The 7,586-nt window shown below is 36.6% G+C and overlaps 1 pseudogene; it reads left to right on the top strand.

Annotated features, from left to right (window-relative positions):
* The first annotated feature begins 651 nt into the window (after positions 1 to 651).
* On the top strand, positions 652 to 1,266 carry LOC149187279 (dirigent protein 22 pseudogene; annotated as a pseudogene).
* Positions 1,267 to 7,586: the final 6,320 nt, after the last annotated feature.

Raw genomic sequence — 7,586 nt, 5'->3', positions numbered from 1 at the left:
GTTTATTAAGTTTAAAAATAATAATTAAACACTTCCACTTCCACTACCACTACCACTACGTATTCACTTGCTGTCTGAAATGCTAAAGACCGGGGCATTGGAGTTTAGTCGTTCTTCCCTAATGACCTCGTGAACGTCATTCCCACTGACAAAAAACCAAACCTCTGAGTCAATGATTTAGAAAAGTTCAGGTTCCCTGAAACGACGAGGTAGCGTAAGAGACCCGTTACATGGTATTAGGTATCCGTATCCAACAACCATGGAAGATGTGACACTCCAAGTGTTCTAGTTCTTATACCAAAGAATCTCATACATCTAAACCAAATCTTCGTCGGCGATCTTTCGTTGATGGGAAAAACGAACTGAAGTCTGCCCTCTATTCTTCCACGCGATGGAAAAGTTCAATGGTTCACGTTATAGGGCAGTAAATGTTGCCTTAAAACAAGAAATTCCATGCGCACCACAAAATCGCTAGAAGGTTTGTCGACCCAAGACAAAATACTAGTAGAACTACAACAAAATTTCTAGAAGGTCGTGGCAACCCAAGATAAAATAACAGTGAAAATACAACAGTGGCCCCCAAAATAAACGTGTTCATCACGGGCATCCGCTTTATAAAATTGGGGCTACCCTTTCATCACCATACACAGTTCTTCTCTCGTCGTCGGCGTTGAGGCATTTTATTTTGGAGAGATGGCGAACATGGGTTATTCGGCAGCAACTATTACATTGACCATCGTACTGCTGTTGGCTTACGTTAACATAGCGGAGGTAGAGGCAATACCGAAATTAGGGCTGTTGAAGGTAAGCCACCTGCATTTCTATTTCCACGACTTACTGGTGGGTACAAATGTGACGGCCGTGGAGGTGGCGTCTGCTCCCTCAACGAACTCTTCGTTTACTCAGTTCGGCATGGTTAGGGTTATGGACGACTGGCTTACCGAAGGGCCCGAAGCGACCTCCAAAATGGTTGGCAGAGCGCAGGGTATCTACGTTTCATCGTGCCAAGAGAAAGTTCATCTGCTTATGGTAACAACGTTTGTTTTCGAGAGTGGCAAGTACAATGGCAGCACCCTTTCAATGGTGGGGAAGAACGCGGTTTTCGATGAAGTAAGAGAAATGCCCATCGTTGGAGGGAGCGGATTGTTTCGATTGGGTCAAGGATACGCACTCGCACGCACGCATTCCTTCGATCTAAAGTCCGGCAATGCAGTCGTTGAATACAACGTCACAGTGCTCCATTACTCGTCCCCGCCTAGGATATAATTTTATCATTATACACAGTGGGCATTGGCTATTTACGTAATTAAGAACGGCCGTAGAGGTTTGAGGGCTTCTTTTTATTATTTTTCATAATAGAATAAAACATTGAAAACCCTTGAAGAGTGTTCATGGAATGTAAAGATTGACTTGATTGCTTTATGGCTGTCCTTTCAAAATCCGAGATATCCTTGATCTCGGGATCACCACTGAGCTCGTCTGGGTGCCATTGGGGCTCCAGAAATTGTAAGGCAGAAAATATTTTTATTGTGAGGACGTTTTCATTCCCACACAACAGAAATCTCGTGATATTAGATGGCATTTCATCATTTTATCCTGACAGTCATAAAATATATTATATAAACTTTATTTTGATATCATATGTTTTCGGTGTAGATTATGGTTATAAAGTGCCCTCTTAAAGTATTTATTGTGATATAGCTTGTTCAAAATATAGCTAATTGGCGTTATAATTTATTTAAAGGTGTTTGTTTAATTTACATTAACATAATATTTTAAATTTATATATATATTAAATTCATAATTAAAATAAGAATAGAATTAATCAGAGTAAAAATAAATTAAAGAAATTTTTTCATTTTATTTTTTTGTTAATTTGGAAGCTGGTGCCTAAGAGAAACACAAAGCCAACTTATTTTCAGGGAGAAGAAATAGGCTTTATGTATAGGTATATTTATCATATTTGTGTTTTTTAATATACATGTTTAAGGTGAATGGAAAAATTAAATTTTATATAAAAACATTATTATTATTTAGTACTAGTAAATTAAAATTATAAAAAGAATTATTTTTATTATTTAATATTTTAATGTTTTTATAGAAGATCTAGTATTTTTATAGTTATCTATATTTTAGGATAGTGAAGAAATTTGAAAAGCTTTTTATATAAGTATTTAAATAAATCTATGAATATCTATATAGATTGGTGAGAATACGTAACTTAAATTGCTTAATTTTTTTTAAATGTTATGATAATTTATTAGTTTTTTTTTAAAATACAGTGTCGGGAATTTTTGAGATTTAAAGTTTTATATTTAAAATTATAAAACTATTGTTTAAATTTGTATTGGTGTATCGTTATTTATAAATTAAAAAATTATTATTTTAAATTTTAAGTATAATTTAATTTGTAAATATCATTAATTGATAATTTTAACTATTAGATAAATTTTTATTGATAGTGGTTAAACACACAAAATGTAAATAGAGAATTAGATAAATATGTGACATATTTTTATTCACAAATATACACATATTAATACATATCTCTAACCTTTGTTTCATAAAATAAAATTATATAAACTTTATTTTGATATCATGTGTTTTCCGGGTAGAATATGGTTATAAAGGGCCCTATTAAGGAATTTATTGTTATATGATTGATTCAAAATATAACTAACTCCAGTAGTGGCTATAACATATTTAAAGGTGTTTATTTAATTTATATTAAAATAATATTTTCTATTATTCTTTATTTATAATAATTATTATACATAATAGTATAAACTATTAAGATATTTAATTTTTTTAGATTTATAAGAATAATGTAATTATATATATAATCTTCAATTATGATCAATAATATATTAATATTTAAAATTCACAATTGAGAAAGAATAAAATTAATCACTATAATTTTTATTTTTTTTTCATTTTTCATTTTTTAAATCTTCAAAGTGATGTCTAAGAGGAACAAGAAGACCCTTTATTTTCAAGGAGATAAGTTTTATTACTCAAGTGTAGAGTCTAAAAGACTTTGGATTATTAAAGTTCTACTCAAAATTCTTCCAAGCTAGCCTGCACAAAATTTTGCGGGACTTACTGGTAACGAAAAACTTAGAACCCCTTCCAAGAATAATGATAAGTGTATTTATGATAAGTGTATTTATGCATCAATCTTTCCATCTAAAAACTAGAGCGGAAGGTTTTGTTACTAGAAACAAAAGAAATGCAGGGCACGCTGATTTGGTTCTATTTCCTGCGTGATTGTTTTCTTTGCGATCCTATGAAGCAAACTATTTGTGTTGTTACTAGTTTTGAAAGAAACAACCTTTTCTTTTCTTTTCTATTTTAAAGTACCTAAGTCCTTGTCATTTTCCTTTCTGTTCTATTTAGTATCTTAAAAGGGCCATCCTTATGTAGGTTGTAGCTTTTGGCTATGCAAAGGACATGGGCATTGACTTCGCTTTATGTGTGTTGGATGTATTGAATTTGTTTTATGTTTGTGGGATGCATTGACTTTACTTTATGTTTATTGGATGTATGAATTTACAATAAACATAAATTTTCGATTCTACAATAAACATGAACTCAAAATTTTAAATTTCTTAATCCATTATTGCACTTCTTTAACATTTCAATGCCTTTTTTAACTTTCATCCAATATCTCTTCTACAATGTTATGTGACACAGGTCAAGTGTTTACGATGTTTAAATTGAAGAATCTAACCAGTGTTTTATTTAGTTTAATAATGCTCAATAACCTCGTGATAACTAGAAATGCTACTATGTTGGGTGTGTACGAGGGTGTGAAGTAGTTCATGGTAGGTTGGCGAGATACATCTCAATTTGGTAGGGGTGCCTTGCTTATAGCTGGTGGGATTGGTAGTGGAGATTTCTAGTTATTTGTATATCCAACTGATGTTGTTAAGAGTGTTATCCAAGTTGATGATTTCCGTTAGCCAAAGTATTCTGGGACAATCGATGCATTTAGGAAAATTGCTACTTCAGAAGTGGTTAAGGGCTTGTATAAATGATTTTGGCCTGCCATGGCTAGAAGCGTTCATGCCAATGCAGCATGCTTCCTTTCTTATGAGGTTAAAAATAAAGCTTGGGATGAGGGTACTATTGTGTTCTATTTCCTGGGTTTGAAATGATAACAAAAATTCGGGAAATGGTATGTCGTCTACTTAAAAGCTGTTGGAGGCTCTTTAATGATCATCCGTTCTTTGTTTGGGTGATCAACCATCCTTTTTTAATGTTCCTTGATGAATATGGATTTATGTGTCAGAGTATTTGAACAATTTAAAATCCTACCACTATTCAATTTACATGCTTAGATCATTTCTAGTTTCTTCAATTGCATTATCAACCATAGATGCTTGCAAGTTCACTTTGCCAAATGACTAGATGAGTAACTTGTAATGGAGCGAATGCAAAATGCAGTATGCCATACTATCCGATAGGGTGAAGAGTATAATTTATAGGTTGAATAGTTTGAATGCTTATTTCCCATTGAGAAGGATTGTGTAGCGAAGGATTACCTTAATCTCACTCTGGTGCAGAAATTGGGGATGAATACGAAGCCGATGATAATGGATATGGTGCTTTTTCAAGGAGACATTGGGTTTCAAGTATTGCAAATGCACGAGAGAGCCCAGGAAAATCAGGGAACCCAATGTTCACTCTTGATCCTACACAACAAGAAAGGAAATTGAAATGGAAATGAAACATGAGGCGTGACCGAATGAAAATGAAACATGACGTAATAAATGTGATGATCCTCATGTGACTAAGAATGAAATACACAATTTTAAATACACAGATTGTATTGTGATGGGAATCATAGATATAATTATAAGATAATGGGACAGATGTTAGCTCAATAACAAAAGGTTGGCCTGACCATTTTCAAGAAGAGAGGTTATTGACAGTGCTAGACCTGCCAACATGTCAAGGGGATCTCCCCGGCAAGAAGTCCCAATTAGACCTCATTCCGTTTGGTGTAAGAATCACAGCAGTGGGTCGTAAGGTAATGCCCTGACAGCAGTGTCGCACAGAGGCAAGTAGAATAACTCTAACGGCAGCAAGGGTGTGACTGATGCATTGAGTCAAGGAAGGTGTATTAGAGGTTCCAACACTTTGAAGGGGGAAGGAGGTGAATGTGAGTTCCAGGTTGAAAGGGATCAGTCCTAAATCGACTAGGAACACAAAACACAAAGGACATGCACAGCTTCCAGCGGAGGAGTCAACTCGAATGCGGAAGTCGCATCATGCAATGTAAGATAACACGTACAACACTCACAGATCAGTCCGAGACGAGTGTGATGGTTTTTATAGCAAGGTTTAAGTGAAAGGCGTCTCTGATGTCTGACAGAGTAATCGACATGGACAATGACATTTTCATTAACAACATATGCAACACATTAAAAACATGATTCATATAATTGCATGTGAATAAGTTCATACACGAGTACATACATTAAAAAACACACATCATTAAAGCAACAAGAGAAGTCAAACTACAATAACAACATATGCATGAAAATGTGTTGGCCCTTATTATATAAATAAGTGTAAGTCACAATCATACAATACATCCATGTAAACCTACTATCCCCAATAGTGGAACGTTATATCCACATCCACCTGCTCCTCCAAAGAGATGTACTAGCTCCATGCAGTGGAGAAGCCAAGGTGCGTTACAATATTGTCCAAGCCTTCTACAAAATAGTCTTAGTAGAATCTTGGATGACCAAAAGCCTATACAATGAGTTGTGAGGGACTACTTATAGCAAAGGATGGGGTGACCCTTGACATTCCCCTTTATGTCATTTCAACTATTCTCATGACTCTTCACCTACTCTATGACTGTTACATCCAAACATTGACACTTGACTTACACTTGACATGACTCAACATTACAATGCACATGTACTCATGTGAGACAACATGGCTAGAGCAAGCTTTGCAAGACATCACTGACACTTAGTCCGCTGTGGTGAGACCAACTCTTTGACATGCTTGTGATGGTGAAGCTGGTGAGCAGATGTCGAGCTTGGTCATCTGTGGTGGTGTGCATGCACCTCAAGGTGACATCTTGATGAAGTGAACTCTTGCTTCCATTGCAACCAGTGCATTGATTCAACACCTTCATCCAACTCATCTACTAACATGTGCATGGTCTTCTTGGGTGCAGCTGAACCAGTAGCACAATGATGCATAGTGCGAGTGATGATCTTCACGTGTGTGCTGGTGGTCATCCACATCAACCTGTTGAAGTACTCGTTCGGCTCTAGTTGGACTTGCTTCTTTTCTTCGCCTTAGTGAGTGTGTTGAATGGGTTGGATTGCGTGCATGCATACAATGACATGCATGTTGCTAAATCCCTTGCATGAGATCAACCACACTACTCACCATGTCTACTCCATGTTAGCTACTGGGATGGATCTTTAACTTGTCTGGGTGCAGTTTCATCCATGGGTGCACGTTGCACCCACTGCTATTCCTGATCTTGCTGTAACTCATTCGTCTGTCTACATAGCTTCATTTTCTTCCTGAGTTGCTGTTTTAGCACATGCAACTCCTTCTTTACTACATCTTCTACCTTCACGCGATCTTCACATCACGTTGTCACTCCATAGCCAGATTCTCTGAAGTTTCTTTCATCATTAATGAACCTACTTGAGCTTTTAACTTTGTTATGCCTTCGTGCTGTCAACGAACCTCCTCTTCCATTCGTTGCATTTGGTATGTTGTCTTCAGTTTCTATTCATGATGCTACTCGTTGTGATGGTTTTGCTTGATGTCCTTGTCTATGAACAATTTTATGTCTTCGTGAGTAGGCAAACTCATCGACACTTGATCGAATGCATCCCCAAAAGTGCTCTAAATGGTGTGCTCGTCTCTTCTCTCCTAGAAACCATTGTATAGGTACTGCTAAGAGGCAGATGAACACTTGTGATACCTAGAGACATGGCAACACTCATAGCAAGCAATCTGTCAGTCGAAAACTAGAATGAACATGAGAACTGACTTGCAACATACCTGGGTGAATGATCATGAATGTTCTGCAATTTCGGCGAGGAGGTCAAGAGACCAATTGCCAAGACTGCTTAAGGCACAGTTTGGGTTGTTGGCAGACTGGATGACTACTGGAACTGCGAAATACACAGTCGAGTCTGGCTGCTAATTGTTGGAATTGCAGACTGCACAATTCCAGCTAGGAAGGACTACTGGCCTAAGAACAGATCTGCACAATTACTTGGGCCAAGGAGCCACTATCTTCCAGAAATGCGCAAAATAGTCCTAGAGGCCAGTGCCAGGCAGGAAAACACAAATCTGGAGAGGAAGGTGAGACTTCCATTCCTAGATTATGCAATGTAGCCTTGGTAAAGGTAGAACCTGGGCCAAGGTTGGCCTGACTCACCAACGGGTGACTGAAAGCAAGTAAGTCAATGAATGCATGGCAACACTAAGTGATAGCAGAAGTGATTGAAAATGCATGAAAAACCTGAATGAAAGATTCGGAAAACAAATAAAAATGCATGTGGGTGAGGCGGTTCACTGGTAGGGCAAACGTTTGT

The sequence above is a fragment of the Pinus tabuliformis genome, chromosome 3_1 (genome assembly GCF_031772625.1).
Source record: "Pinus tabuliformis cultivar Carrire ecotype Pingquan chromosome 3_1, CPIR1, whole genome shotgun sequence".
In the NCBI taxonomy this organism is placed as follows: Eukaryota; Viridiplantae; Streptophyta; class Pinopsida; order Pinales; family Pinaceae; genus Pinus; species Pinus tabuliformis.
The sequence above is the reverse complement of the archived record's forward strand: the minus strand, read 5'-3'. Positions and strand labels throughout refer to the sequence as shown.